Below are 15,921 nucleotides of genomic sequence, written 5' to 3'. Positions count from 1 at the left end.
ACTAGCTGATAGATTGGATGTGGGAAGAGGGAAATCAAGGACAACTTTTCAATTTGTGGCTAGAATAGCTGGGTAATTGAAGTGCCATTTACTGAGAGGGGAGGAACAGCCTTTGGGGGAAATCCAAGCATTCTGTTTTGGACATGTTATGTTTGAAATACCTATTGGCTCTGGGGGGTGGCAGTTAGCTCAGTTGGTTAGAACGTGGTGCTGATAACACCAAGGTTGCCGGTTTGATCCCCACATGGGCCACTGTGAGCTGCGCCTTCCTTAAAAAAAAAAATACCTATTGGCTCTGGAAGTGGCGATGTTAGGTAGGCAGGTGGATATGTACCTGCCTGGGGAGGTCCAGCTAGAGATAAAAATTTGGGAGTTTTCAGTATATAGGTGTTATTCAAAGCCATGAGATAACATGAGATTTCCAAAGATGTAAGTATAAATAGCAAAGAGAATAGGGCCACAGATTAAATCCTGGGGCACTCCATCATTTAATAGTCAAGTGATGAGGAGAAATCAGCAAAAAACACTGAGTAGAAATGGCTAGTAAGGTTGGAGGAAAACAGAGTGAAATATCCTAAAAGCTAGTAGAAGTGGGTGTTTTATATCTTCCAGGGGCCAGTTAGAAAACAGAAACTATAATACATTCAGAATTTTAAACAAAAAGAATTTAACATGAGGAATTGGTTACTCCCGTGAGAGCTGTTCTCAGCAAGAAGTCAGAAGCCAAGGAGGGGATGGTGAATTAACCCAGAAATTTAGCAACAGCAGGAAGCTGCTTCACCTCTATGTGCTTCACCTCTGCTGGAGGAGAAAGTAGAAGGTGGTCTTACCCAAGTCCAGGATCAGGGACCACCCAGCAGAAGCAGGAAGGCTGGCCCAGCAGGAGCTTGGTTCATGGAGGGAGGGCCTATCCAGAGGGAGCCACAGAGGAGATACAATCACTGCTAGAGATAACACTCGAAACAGAGAGAAAGGAAGGGAAATACCCTGGCTTTCCCCCTTCTCCTGCTCTCCATTCTTCAGCCAATGATTCCCATTTGCCAAATCTATTAGGAAGTCAGAGAGGAACGGTGCCTGGGAAATACAGTTGTCTATTCTACACAGCAGAGCAGAAGGGAAATCGTTCTGAGAACAAATAGGCAAATGACCAGCATATGTAAGATAAGGACTTGGAAATGACTATTGCATTTAGCAATGTGGATGTCATTGGTAAACTTGACAAGAGCAGTTCAATAGAGTGGTGTGATCAAAAGCCTGACAGGAGTGAGTTCAAGAGAGATTGGGAAAAGAGGAATTGGAGGCACTGTATACGGACAACTTTTGTGTGTGTTTTTTGTTGTTGTTGTTTTTGTTTTTTTGGAGTCTTGCTGTAAAAGTAAAGGAGAGGAATGGAGTGGTATATGGAATGGAAAGTAAGATTGACAGTAGGTATTTTCAAGAAGTGAGAAATAACAGCATATTTGAATGCTGATAATGAAAAAGTGAAGAGAGAATTAAAAATTGATAATGCAGGAGAGAGAATTACTGGAGTGATGTACTTGAGTAGGCAAGAGGGGATGAAATCTGGGGCACAAGTGGTACAATAATAATATCTGTAGACAATTAGTCAATAGAATCTTCATCACTTAGTTTGGAAAAGACCTTAAAAGTCATGTGCTCTAACTTCTCATATTCAGGAATTACCTGTGCATACCCCCCAGACACACATTGGTCCAGCCTTTGCTTGAAAGTCTCCAGTGATGGTAAACTTACAATTTCTTGAAGTAGCCATTTCCATTTTACAACAGATATAATTGCTAGAAATTTTTTTCTTTTCAAAACAAAACGATGCAATTAGCACTTTGTGCTTTGTTCTAGATTGGGTTATGGTTTAGACTAACCAGCTGCAGGGGTCATTTGAGGGTCAGTTGGGAAAATATAAATATGTGCTCTTAGATGAGTTGAAAATTTATTAAAGTGGTAGAGATTGTTGGCTGAAAACAAGCAGTTCACAGAACAGTATGTATAATGGTCTTATTTGGTATGTTTATCTGTTCATGTGTATACACACACACACACACAAAGAGAGATCTGGAAGGATATGCATTAAGATATTAACATTGGTGATCTCTGGGTAATGAGAATGTATCATTGAGTTCTAGTAGAACTTCACTGAACAGATCTTAAACTGATTAGAGAACAGAAAATAGGATAACTAATATCAAACCTGATGGTGACAGCAGGAAAAACAAAATATATGGACCAATCTCATCTACAGATATAGATATAAAACTCTTGAATATAGATGTAAAAGTTCTAAATAAAATATTAGCAAATAGAGTTCAGATGAAATTCTAGAGGCATTTTCATTAATATCAGGAACAAGACTAAGATGGTTGCCATCATTGCTATTACTTAATATTATTATGGAAGTTCTACCATACTAAGTAAAATAAGAAAATTGAGAGGTATAAATATTTGAAAGAAAGTGACAAAATTATTCTTGTTTTAATTAGACTCTTTGGGATGTTAGGAACAGATTCTCAAGTTATCTTAAATAATAGGGATTTATTGTAAGGATACATATGGGAATGATGAACTAGGAATAGAGGAAAATTTCTTAATTATGATAAAGCGTATCTACTAAAAAATCCTGCAGCAAATATCATACGTAAAATCTTGCCTTCTGAAAGTTTAAATGAGACAAGGAGTCCCTCTAATACCATTGTATTGGAAATCCTAGCTAGTGCAATAAGAGAAGAAAAATAAACAAAAAAGTTTAAAAATGTGGAAAAGAAGAAATAATACTGCCATCATTTGTAGAAAACACAATTGTGTGCATAGAATATCCAAAAGAATTGAAGGATAAACATTTGAATTGATGAATAAGTTTAGAAATGTTGCTGGACATATGGTAATATCAAAAATCAATTGTGTCTCTGTATATAAGCTTCAAACAGTTAAAACTTTAAAAATATAAATATTGTCATTACAATAGCATAAAAATTACCTAGGGATAAATATAGGAAAACATATGCAAGGCCTTTACACAGTAAACTATGAAAGATTATTGAGAAAAATTAAAACCTAAATAAATGGAGTGATATACCATGATCATGGACTGGATGACTTGATAGCTTTAAGATGTCAGTTCTCCATAAACTGATTTATAGATTCAATGAGACTGCATTCAAAAATCCCAACAGTTATATGTGTATATGTGTGAGGGGAAGACATGACAAGCTAATTTAAATTATATGGAAATGAAAAGGTCCAAGAATAGCTGAGACACTCTTGAAGAACTCTGTGGGAAGATGTATTCTGCTAGTTATTGTCTGCTACACATAGTGAAAGTAATTATAACAATGTGATATTGGCACAGTGATAAGCAAGTAGACCAGTGAAAAAGAATAGAGCGTCCACAAACAGACCCACACAGATAGATATACAACAAAGGTGGCACTGTTCTTCAGTGGGGAATTTCAATAAACTCTGCTAGGACAATTTATCCATATGGAAAAAACAAAACAAAAAACTTGACCACTACCTCATATCCAGAAAAATCAATTCCAGGTAAATCATAGGTCTAAATGTACAAGGTAAAATAATAAAACTTCTAGAAAATATAATATAGCAAGGTATTTTCATTATCTTTGGGAAATGAAAGACCTTTTAATCAAAACACAAAAGTGCTGACCATAAAAGAAAAGATGGCTACATTTGACCACATTAAAAAATAAGAACTTCTGTTCATCAAATGATGCTAGTAAGAGGGTATAAAAGCAAACTACAGAGTGGGTAAAGATATTTATAATACAGAAAAGTATAAACCTCATATCCAAAATATCTAAAGAACTGGAAATCATCTTTCAGATAATAGAGGGTTTGACTTGGGACTCTTTGGGGACAGTGCAAGCCATAGGACTGAGACACATGGATCCCAGAAGGAAGGCATGGCCACTTACTCCTTTTGCCTTAGAAGGTAGAGCCAGAGTAAGGCAGGGAGGTGGAAAAGTGGGACTTTGAAAGAGAATTTGCTGTCCTAAGACCGTAATTGAAAGTTTTTTTTTATCCTCTCATAAGGACTAGAGGGAACAGGTGGCCACAAGCTCATCATGCCCTCCATCAGAGTATCTCAAAGGACAAGTGAGTGTAGTACCCGGAGGTAGAAGGGTGGACTGTGTCAATGCTAACGGCCAATTTGTAATCTCAGTTTGCTTCTGCGTGTTCAGCCCTAATCTCAGACTGAGGAGGAGGAGATTCAAGGAAGCCCCTTCCTGTCTTCTCCGGTGACTCTGGGTTGGGGTGGAGTCCAGTCATGAGAATCTGGTCATGCCTTTAGAATGGAACTGGAGAGAGTGTTATTAATAGGCATTCGGGTAGAACGTACCCTCTCTCTCCCCTGTGAATCCCAACAGGATTTGGAGGGCTTCCACTCTGTGAGACAGACTTGGTTCCCCTGCTCCCAGGCACCAGACATAATCTTCACTACTTGTTCATTCATTCTGACCTCAACCTCTACTCCGATCCCCCTCAGCTCACTCCCCTCCAGCAGCAGTTGTCTCCTCCCTGGCCCTCAAACATGCCAGGCACACTCCTGCCCTGAGACCTTTGTATTTGGTGTTCCCTCTGCCTAGAATACTCTTCTGTCAAGTATCTGTGCGGCCCACTTCCTCACTTGCTTCAGGTCTTGACTTAAATGTCATTTTCTCAGAGAGGTCTTTGCTGTCCCCTCTATCCCAAATTTTATCACTCTCCCATACTTCTTATCCTGCTTCCTTGATTTAGTTTTCCCCTAAGACCCTATATATTTTTGTCACCCATTTTATTGTCTGGCACTCCTTCTGTAATGTAAGCTCAGTAAGGACAGAATTTTTTTTTTTGGGGGGGGTCACTGTTGTGTCCCAGAGCCTAGTAAAGTTCCTGGTGACATAGTTAGATGCTCAGTATTGGTTGGATGAATCAAAGCAGCAGTTACTGAGTACTGACTAGGGGCCTACCTGTGCTGGGCACTGAGAGTATGATGGAGAAAGAAGGAGGCCTTGGTCCTGCCCTCAGGGAGCTCACCGGCTCTGTAAGTGGAGAGCGCTGAGGAAACATGTCTGTAGGGATCCCCTGCTCTGAGAACCCAGACAGGAGTGGGGATACTAGCTTAGTTCCTATGTTGTGCCTATAGTTCCCGATGGAAGCCTTAGTCACAGTAGCTTGGTTTTAGGGCTTCAGAGTGGGACCTGAACAGGCGGCCCACAGTCAGAAATGGTTCTTCTCCTTTTTTTGGCTCCTTTGATCCTCGGCCCGAGAAAGGAGTCCCTGCAACCTGTTGGCTGCTTCTCTGGAGCCCAGACCCCCAGTCTGCTCTGGAGCATGGTCACTGCCTCCCCACCCTAATTGAGAAACTCATAATGTGCTATCATTGCCTGTTGACTGCTCTGAGGCCATGCTAGAACATAAGCACCTGGAAGATAGAGACTATGTCTGTGCTGCTCACAGCTCTATTGCCAGTCACTAGCCCTGTCCCTGGATCACACTCACTGCAGAGTATAGGTGTTGCAGGCTAGACTGCCTGAGTTTGAATCCCAGCTCTGCCACTTATAAAGTGTATAACTTCGGGCAAGTCACTTAACCTCTCTTGTGCTTCAGGTTCCCCATCTATAAAATGGAGACAATAGTGGTAACCCATCTCATTGTGGTGTTATGAGAATTGAGTGAGTTAATATTTGTAAAGTGCTTAAAACAGCCTGGCATATAAGTGCTGGGTAAGTAAACAAAAGCTAAATGCTACCTGTTGCTTGAATGAATGAACTACAACTGTGATTGACCCCATCTGTCTTGAGCTCAAATGTGAGTCCCACATCTCTTTGCAGCAGAGCTTTTTGAGTCTGAAACAGCTCAAATGTACTGAATTTCTGGTGGGGGAAGCCAAACCACACCACCCAGCCTAGATGCCCTCAGAGCAAGTTTCCATCTGTGTCCTTTTGTGACCTTTCCTGACTTTATTTCCCATCCCGTTTCATTTGGTCTGCCAGGGAGCTTGATTTCCCTCCCTCTCTGTTTTTGCAGCTGGAGCATGGTGCCCTGATCTCTATGAAAAAATGGTAGAGCTTTCCTATCTTCTCTGGGCCAGGGCTGGGCTCACCCACCGGAAACCTCATCCTGGTTGCCTATCTATAAAATGGAGATGGCATGGGCATGGTATGCTGGGAAAAATGTGAGGTCACCAGTGTCAGGTTACAAAGCCACAGCATTCTGAACTTCAGCTGTCAGAGTAGCCCCAAAGCAGCAGACAAGAACTCTCTGGGAGGAAGCTAGTGGCACGATGAGCCAGGTGGGGATCTAGGTCAAACTGCTTCCTGGGAGTGGACTAGCCTACAACAGAGGTTCTTAACCTGGGCTCAACAGGGTTCAAGTTGAGCTTCTGAGAGTCATTGAACCCCTTGAAATTTAACATGGTGTGTGTGTGTGAGAGAGAGAGAGAGAGAGAGAGAGAGAGAGAGAGAGAGAGAGAGAGAGAGAGAGATTGAAGATGGGCAGTTGGGCAGTTTTCTGAGGAGAGGATACATTCGTTCACCAGGTTTTCAGAGGGGCCTGTTTAGAAAGATCAATTGGGAGCCACTGGTCTAAGGCCTCAAAATGTGGGAGGTCTTCTGGGAAACACACAGCCCTGTCATCAGATTGCCTACATTTATGTGCCAGCTCTGTCACATACTGCCTGTGATCTTGGGTAAGTCACTTTATGTCTTTGTTCATCAATGTCCGCATGTATAAAGTGGAGATCATAGCAGTACCTACTTCATAGGGTTCTTTAGAGGAAAAACTGAGGTATGAGGTATGAGGGCAAAGCCCTTAGTAGAGTGTCTGGAACATGATAAAGTAGGCATTCTCATTGTAGATTCAGAAGATCCCTTTAATTTTGTGTGTGTTTGTGCATGTGCGTGTATGCACATGTGCATGTGTGTGCATGCATGTGTGTTTCTGAGACCAAGGGGTAAAGGAATGGGGAACAGTAGTTGAAGCTCCTGGAATTCATGCCAAATGGTCAAGCAGGCTGGTGGAAAGAGCTATAAGATGGTATTTGCTGGGAGCAATCAGCCCCTGGAGGCTGTGGAGAGTTCCATCTCTGCTCTAAGGTACAGCTGGAAGCAGGACTAATCCACCTTGTATCTGGAATGATTTAGGGTGCATCGAGGTAATACCTCCTAAACAGCAACTCTATAGGTCTGCTATTGTCCTAAAATTTCTACAATTAGAGTCATAGTTTAGGCAATAAAGTCTTTGTTAAAATGTATGCTCAGTGGCCAGTCTGTGAAGGGAAGCAGGGTGAGGCCCCATCACAAATGCTGACTTTCTTCTTGAATTGGACATTTCTTTTTTTCCCCCTAGGAACCATATTGCTACTGCCAGTTATAAAAGTTGTTGCTACTCATTCACAGTTACTCATAGATGACAAGCTGGTGTTCTGAGCAAGGCACAGTTGGCTACCTAGCCCACTTTAAGCTGAGTGAGTTCTTATTCTAACCGCTACCCTCTCACGCAGGAACCCTTTCTTCTCAGAACAGCAAGGCACTGTTTTTGAATGATTACCCATATAATTCCTGTGTGAATTTAAAAAGCCCGTTTAAGTGGGCAGTGTGCTTATCTTTTGTTACTCTAGTACCTAATGCACCACCTGTTCTATATTTCATCATTATAGCAGTGTTGTTTTCCCTGTGTAGCTTCATAATTAGTTTTCCTTTGTAATTTTGTACATTTTGTATTTGCCTACTAATTAGGTTTAATCCTGACTCCTGTAATTTTTGTCTGCTCATAGACAAGTGTTTGTTTTCTTTATTGTCAACGCTGAAGTAAATTTCTGATTGGTTTATAATATTGTAATGTCTACATAGTTTTGTTTGCCACTAGTCAGATTGTAACAAAACATAATAGTTATCTACTGAAGTCTTGAATGTAGTAGGTCGTGTTTAGGAAATAGTTTAGGTAAAAAGTTTGTGAATTTAGGCAATAGATAAGTAGTTTGTGAAAGGTAGAAAGAAACACAGTGTCATATCATGTTCTCTAAATAATATAGACATCTCCTGGTACAAGCTAACTAAATCTGTGGGAGGAAGAACAGATCCACGTGGCCAAGGATGAGGGACCTTAAAATATAAACACTCTTTGGGCCTGTCAAAATGATTCATTCTCTAGTTTAAATTAAGATCCCAACACCACTTGGCAATCCTATCCTATGTCCCTGGTCAGCTCCTCTTCAGTGTCCTGAAGCAGCCATCCCATAGGCATTCCACTTTCCTCCAGCCCCCAACCCTGACCAGCCCTTCTTTTCAGCAGAAGGACTTGTTTCCATTTTCACAGAGCAAAATTCAGGCCAACAGTGTGAACTCTTCAGCCTCTCACTCACTGGCCCACAGATTCAACTCAAATGCAATAGCGTCCCCTTCCTCTCTGTAGTGGACACTGTATGTGCTTCTCTGACCCCCTTCAGGACTGAAGGACTCAGTACCTGCAGCAGACAGCCCTCAGCTCTCAGACCCTTTTGGGGATTGCCTCAACTGAAGACAGCCTCTTTGCCCAAGGGCAGTCCCCCTTCCCAGGGTAGCCTGCATTCAATGAATGACTGATATGGGGTATAAAGGCCGGGCCCCCTGGTCCCAACTCCTAGCTTCAGAGCTTCCCATGGAGCTGCCCATGGTCTTTGTCAAACCTGTATTGCAGCCCAACGTCTCCCTCCTCCAATCCTCCTTTCAGTCCTTTACTTCCATGGCTGGTGAGACCAAGAGTGCTCTGTAATAAACATCCTGCATGCTGATCTCCATCTCAGAGTCAGCTTCTCAGCAAACCCAACATGCAACGCCCTCTTCTCCTACCCCCAACTCCCTCCTCCTGCCCAAGGCTGAGGCCCACCTCCCCCGTGTGCTCAGGTCCTGTTCCCCTCACCTCCCCTTGGGCCTTCCCTAGGGATCATCTTGCTTATGGTTCCATCACTTCTGTCCTCTTTCTTCCACGTAACTTCAACCTCTCCCTCTCTATCTCTTCACCTCCACATAGAAATTTCAACAAATGCCTTAAGAAAAAAACCTCCTTTGACGCAGAGTTTCTTTCTAGCTTCTGTTGTTTCTTCCCTTTCACAGTCTAAACTTCTGGAACCAGTCCACTGCAGTCTGGCTTCTGCCTCTTCCACTCTGCTGAAATCTCTTCTAGTCCAGCTCTATCTTATTTGACTTTTCTGGTGCATCTGGCTCTGATGGCCATTCTCTCCTCCCTTCATTTCTAGGACACTTGATTCTCTCTATATGTGCCTTAAGTGCATCTGGTCTCCAGAGCTCCATTCTTAGCCCTCTTTTCTTCTTATTAATCATCTCATTCATAACATGGCTTCAACTACCTGCATATGCTGAAGATGCCCAAATTTGTATCTCCAGCCCAGACCTCTGCTGCCCAGTGATAACACTTTCATATCCGAGCAGCCATTAGACATCCCTAGCTCCATTTGCCACAAGTACTCCAACCCCGACATATCCACAATGGCCCTCATCTCCAACCCCTGCCCCAGCCTAGGTCTTCTCTGTGTTCCCGAACTCAGAAAACTGACACTTCCCTTGGCATAACTTCTCTCCCATATCACCTACTTCCTATCAACCACTACATTCTGTTGATTCTGCTTACTTAAGGATTCTTGAATCCCTCCTTTACACTCTCCCTGACAATGTCCTAGTTTGGGCTTTGAACCTATATAACCCAAATGACTGCAACAGCCTCCTCATCATTCTCCATGCCTTGAAGCCCTGCCCTTCTCTCTGCTGCCAGAGCGGTATTTCTTAAAAGAAATTTGAATATGCTACTCACCTGTTCAAAATAACCCAGTGGCCCCCTATTGCCTTTAAAATGAAGTAAAAACTCCTTTAACTGGCACCTCTTAGATCTTGCTGCTCCCTACCAGGCTTCATCAACCTGATCCCCACCTCCATTTAGTACTTTATATTCTAGCACAACTGGACAACTTGAAGTGCTTTGAGCATGCCTCATTCTCCCATGTCTCAATGCCTCCTTTGTACATGTCCTTCTCTCTGGAAAGCTGCCTTGTTACTCCTAGTTACTCCTCCCTCCCCCAACCCCCATTTATACTTCAAGTGTCCTTGCAAATTTTCCAGACTCTGAGGCTGCTTTAGGCCCTCTCACTTCCCCTCTTCTTAACAGACACCACTGAATTTATCACACTCTACCCCACGTCTCTCTTTCCATGCTTTTCTTTCTACCAGACTGAGTTCCTTGAAGCCAACAGTTCCAGCCTGTAATCCCACTACCTGGCATGGGGTTTGGCAATTGGTTGCCACTCTTTAAGGGCTTTTTGGATAAATGTGTCAATGAGGTGCAAGTGGGTACCAGGAGGAGAAAGGGGAACAAGAGGCTTGAGAGGAGACAGAAAACCAATGCGTCTGTCTCACAATTTTGCTCAGGTTAGACACCTTGTTTTTGGTGTCTGACTGACCCAGATTGTCCCAAATTGCAATCTCCTTTTGCCCAGAGGTCTGTGGAGTGGCTGTGGTATACTCACCCCTGTACATTAGGAAAGGAGCACAAGTGAACCGGACCCTGCAGAGCCCCGCTGTGTGGGCAGGGCAGGCATATATGACCCTTGCCCACTGCTCAGTGACCATTCCCACCTGTTTCTATGATCACTGCCGGTCTCTGAGAGGCAGGGCCACCCACCTAAACCCTTTCCTGGCTGACTAATTTGACAAAGGGGAAAGAATCCTGACAATGCTTACCATTGCTTCTGTGACTACTTTGATATAATCCTTTTAAAGGATTCCAGGAAGGCTGACACATCATGCCCTCAAGACTTTGGGGTAGATGGGCCAATCCTGGGGGAAGCTCTGGCCACAAGAAGTCCCTTCCTTTTTTACCCCACTGTGCTAGACAAGTATGTTCTGTGTGTGCTGTGACATGAAAAAGGTTAATTAACATTGTTCAATAATATTGAATAATTGTCGTCAGGTACCAAGAATTTCATGAGTACCTCCCTGGACCCTTAGCACCTTCAATTTACTCACACATTTCCCCCCAATTAAAGCTTTTTCTTAGGTTTTAAAATATGGCAGGGATCTTTGTTTATCCCCATTTTACAGATGAAAAAACAGAAGCACAATGAGATTGAGACCTACCCGCTATAGCACTGTCAGAGACAAATCAAGCCTGATGGGGGTTAGCTGGTTTCTAATGAACAGGAAACTCTGGGAGCACAGCTCTTGGAAGGGCAACACGCCGAGGGCCCAGCCCTCTAAAGCTGTCTGGCCTCAGTGCATTTAGACTCTGCCCACAAGAGGTCAGTAGGTTCCATAAGAACAGAGTGGGGTACTTGGAAGCAGCCCACACAGTGGAAGGTGGAGTCGAGGTGATGCCGTCCTGTTCTCAGTGATACCAGCCCTGGATCCTGGCTGCACAGCAGCTCCCTAAAAGGAAATCCTGTACCACCAGAACTTCCAGGAAGTGCCTCTTCCAGTAATGTACCAGAGGTTGTCACTAGCCAAGGGTGTGCTTCTCCTGTGAAGACGGTGGAAGTTCCGAGGGGCTTTATTATATGGTCAATCCTCAGGGTATGATAAGACAGTTGTGGTGGGCACTGCCTGTAAATGGAGCAGCTGGCATGGGTGCTTTCTGCCTGGAGGGCTCCACAGGAATAACTTGAACCAAAAATATCACAGGGTTGTGTCTGCTAGACCACAACCTTCCTGGATGATGGATGCTGAAGGTGGGGAACACTTGAAGAGCCATATATATATAGCATCCCCAGGATTTAGAATCGGACAGACCTAGGTTTGAACCATGACTCTATCTCATTAACTGTGACACTGGGCAAGGTACTTAACTTCCATAAGCCTCAGTCTCCTAATTAGTAGCATGAGGAACAATACCTACGTTTCAAGGTTGTTCTAAGAACCTATTCACTTACTCATTTGACAGATAACAGAGGTTCATAGATTTGCTAGCAGGTTCAGGGGATACAATGCTTAGATTCAATGCGTGGAACTTATTAAGTGCTGAATTAATGATTACTTTTCTTTGAATATCAGGCCATTGATTTAGACGCAAAATAGCAGGCAGTTGGAGGCATTCTGAACAGAACAGTAGCAGAAGGAAAACACTGTTAGCGAAGGCTCCACTTATATCTGCAGTGTGGAGGCAGGATTGAAAAATGCCAGCCTTATCATTCTGAACATTGGAAAAAACAGAGCAAGATGCTGAAGGCTAACAGTGGTCAGGAATTGAGCCCACATTGCAGCTGGGGACAGGAAGCAGCAAGGGGGACAAAGGGCTGAGAAAAAGCCTCCTGTCTGCTCTCTGGAAGCTGCTGGCCTTCATTTTGCAGACCATCTTGCCTGTCTCTGGGCAGTGGTTTCAGGATGTAGAAAGAAGGTATGGGCATGCATACACAACAGCAAGGACTTAATCTGGGGCATTTGGAGGACATGAGAACACAAGAGTATAAAAATGCCACATTGTGGGTGAGGCTCCAATTCTTCTGACTCAGGAAGGGCATCATGGGATGTGAATACCCAAATGTCACCCTTGAGTCCTTTAGTAAACTATCAGCCATGAATTGATCCAAGCCTTTCAGAAGCTGCAGTATTTCCTTTCAGCCTGCCTCACCAACTGAGATGTTTTCCACACACTTTTGCTTCCTCCTAAAGAGAAATTATTTTCTTAAAAACACCTCTCCCAAGCTTCAAATGATGCCCTTCTTCTGTTATATCAGAATGCCCTCCCCTCCTCTATATTGCAGGTATAAGTGTCAGCAGTAATCCCCCAACACCAGCAAAGCTGGTAAAGGAGATCTTCTAGAGTAGTCCCTTTACATCATTTTCCACATAAGCAGACTGAGCATCAGAGAGGTAAAGTGACTTGTGGAAGGTCTCACAGCTACTAATGGTAGATAGAACTGGAAATCTCCATAGATTTCTAGTCAGGAGACTATAGTCTATGCTTTTTTTTACCCCCAAGTCAAATGGCTTCCCATTTGAGTTGTACTTTTCTGCACTTTCCTCATTGCCTCTACCTCCCCCACCCCCTAATTTCTTTTCATTCTGTCCATACAGGCACAGTTGGCAGCTAGACCAAAGTGGTTTGTTAGGTGGTGGAGACACCAAACTAGTCCAGGCCAACTTCTAGAGAGCCAGCATTCAGGAAGTAAAGCCGTGGACCTTCCTGTCAGGCACCAACACAACATGCTGGAGTGGGGGTCCTTTCAGAGCCAGACTGAGGGTAAAGCAGGGAACCTATGGAGAGGGGAATTTCTAGGCGAAGGACAACAGGCCAGGTCTCCAATCAGGGCCAGCTCTGGGTGGTATTGTAAAGAAGCTAGATCAGAGTTAATTGACATAGAAGAGCCATTCTTTGTTTTCAAGAAGAATTGACTGAGCACCTCCTACGTGCCAGGCACTGACTAGGCACAAAGGTTACCACTACGAATGAGGAGGCAAAGTCCCTACTTTCATGGAGTTTGTAGTCTAGTGAGACTTTTTAAAAAGGTTTTTGTTGCTTTTTTTAAAGACATAGACTTTTTTTTTCTTTTACTAGTAACTAGTAGTTTTATTAATATGATATTAATCATTTTTCTGTAAATGCAAATCATAGCAATGTTGTGAACAAAACTAACAGATTTACTAGGCCATATGGCACCATGTACTGAGCGATAAAAATGACTACATAGAAGATTCTGTAGGGTATCCGATGGACACTTGTCTCATTAGGGAGACCACCTCAGGGATGATGTAGATGCCTGATAACTGCATTGTACACCTGAAGCTGAAGCTGAACAATAATGAATGTCAACTACAAGTTTATATATATATATATATATATATATGTATATATATATATATATATATATATATATATATATATATACATACATATATATACATATATATACATATATATACATATATATACATATATATATATATATATATATATATATATATATATATAGTTACAAGAAGCGGAGTACAGCATTAGGAATAGAGACAGTGGAAATGTAATGGTTCTGTGCGATGTCAGAGGGATAGTGGATGGAGGGAGGGGGGTTGTCACTATGTGAGGGACATAAATGATAACTGTCTAACTATTACATTGTTTTGTACACTTGAAACTAATAAAAAATAAAATAAAATGCCTACATAAACATTTCAAAAATTACATAGACTTTTATATAGTCACGTGTCTGTCCTCTACCAGGTTTTGGTCAGGTTTGGAGTACCTCTTGGACCTTTGAACTTTGTGTTTCTGGTGCAAAGTAGTTCTAAACCTTGTGCTTAACCAGTAGTATGATGGTAACTGTTTAACAACTGGCTCTCTTGGGGGAAGTGTATGTATGTATATATGTATGTAAGTTCATTATAAATTTTACTGATATAAAGGATGTATACCATACAAATTAAACAATAATAAAATAGACAATATTATTAAACATAAATAATATTAGTATTTTTTGATATTTATTAATATTAATGATGGTATTAATATTATTTGTTAATCAGTAGCCAACTGATTCTCACAGAATATTTTCATTGATTTTTGCCAGACTCTTGCATTTGTAGTCAACCTGTGCTTTCAATTGATGAACAAATGTAATTCTGACATGAATGTTGGTTGACTTTTTGTTTTCATGTATGTGCAAGACAACAAAGACATATGTCAGAACTTTCATTAATTTGTCAATAATATCAGTGACTGCTGAATAGGATAGTGGTTTTCAAACACTGAACTATTATTTCCTCATTTTTGCTATGATTCACAATGTAGCACTTACAGACATGGCACACAGTTGAGTTTAATCTGTATTATTAACATTTTCCCATTACTCTCTTAGGTCTAGATAATCAACAAAACAATAAATCAAGCCCTGCTTTATATCATTTACTGATTTCTGAGCTGTAAATACTCCCACGATGGCTGATTTCAAGCTGCCAATTTCAGGTGCAATTGCAAACTATTATACAGTATTTAAACCATACAGATGTGATAGATTATAATGTCAAGTACACAGATAATAGTAAAATGATTAGGAAATGATGAGTTTCAGAGTATTTATTACCTTAGTTTTTAACAGAATTTATTTCATTGTAATTATATTTTTAAACAGTAGCTGTGCTTAACAATCAGCTCACAACATTTCTGAATATGTAGCATTTGGCTCTCATGTGCCAGAATTATCCAGCTCCAGCACACCCCTGGGCCTGTCTATATTTCCAGGTCCTGAATGACCCTCATCCCTACTCCCACTCCCCTTTGTCATTAACTCAGGACCTGCCATGGATGGGGAACTCTTGGATTCTAGAACTAACCCTAGCTGCCACTTTGAATGAGGGTGCTGGGGACAGACTGACAACAGTGGCTTTTCCGTGTGTGTAGCCTCTTTCTGCCTAAATACATAGCAGGGGTAGACAAGAGCCAGAGACACTGCGGTAACTCTGGAAGGCACATCTGGCAAGCACTCAAGGCTGAGAGGAAGAGGACGGATGAAGAAGTGAGGGCAGGGGAGTTCTGGCTCAGCCCTCTATCCATGTGGCTCTGCTCCTGGCTGCGCTGTCATTCATTGTTGGAGGCTTTCCAGAAAGACTGGTGACACTAAAGACTGTAGGTTGGGGAGGGTGGCCAAAACCTTTTCTCCTGCCTCTTAGATGTTAGCCAGAGCCCTGGAAGCTACTCCTGAGGGTGGTCCAGTGCTTGCCCTTGGAGGCTGAATTTTAGACCCTGTTTCATTTTCAGCAGGAGAGGGTGCCAGTGGAACTTTGAGTCTGTAGTTACGCTTCTTGCTGACTGGCTCAGTCTGCTTTGGAATATGCCCCTCTGTTGTGGAAAGCCCGCCCAGCATTCTGGGCAATCTTCTGTATGAAGGCCTTAAATTAACCCTCTCTTCTTCCGGGCCTCATACACTTGTCTCTG

Source organism: Rhinolophus sinicus, chromosome 18, assembly GCF_057876585.1.
Source record: "Rhinolophus sinicus isolate RSI-liver-muscle chromosome 18, RSI-T2T, whole genome shotgun sequence".
Lineage (NCBI taxonomy): Eukaryota > Metazoa > Chordata > Mammalia > Chiroptera > Rhinolophidae > Rhinolophus > Rhinolophus sinicus.
The sequence above is the reverse complement of the archived record's forward strand: the minus strand, read 5'-3'. Positions refer to the sequence as shown.